Here is a 569-nt window from a genome sequence, read left to right as displayed (position 1 = left end):
GCCCGCTTTCGACGAGGTCCGCGGGTGGCAGAGTCCGACGGCGCGGCTCTGCTCTAGGACGCGCACCCTCCCAGCTCTCGGCTCCCACAGGTGGCAGGGAGTGCCTGCGAACCCCAAGCCTGTGACTGCCGCAGTGCGGGCTCCTTGAGAGGCATATACGATAATGACAATGACATTTATGGGCGTCCTGTTGTGTGCCAGGCACTGTGCCGGGTGCTTTAATTTCCTCATGCAGAAGGGATGAGGCTTACCACTTCTCAGATGAGGAAACCAAGACTTAGAGAAGTAACTTGGCCTCGGGAGGTACATATTTACTTCAGGCAGGTTGCAGGCAGCACCCCTCCCCCGCCATGCATGCAACACTTTTCCTTGACAGGAAGAGCTGAGAAGGGGGCAGCAAGAGAGAAACTCCTCTCTCTAATTTACATCCATCCAGTCACCTTCATCCCCACTGTCTGCTCTGAAAGTTGTGGCATATGGGCAAACACCCCGTCCAGTTTGGAGGAAGATTTTCAAAAGACAGAGATTTTCAAAAGACAGGCCTGCAAGCTTGGAAGGCAGACCCCTAA

This window comes from Galeopterus variegatus, unplaced genomic scaffold, assembly GCF_000696425.1.
Source record: "Galeopterus variegatus unplaced genomic scaffold, G_variegatus-3.0.2 Scaffold1817, whole genome shotgun sequence".
In the NCBI taxonomy this organism is placed as follows: Eukaryota; Metazoa; Chordata; class Mammalia; order Dermoptera; family Cynocephalidae; genus Galeopterus; species Galeopterus variegatus.
Note: the sequence above shows the minus strand (reverse complement) of the source record.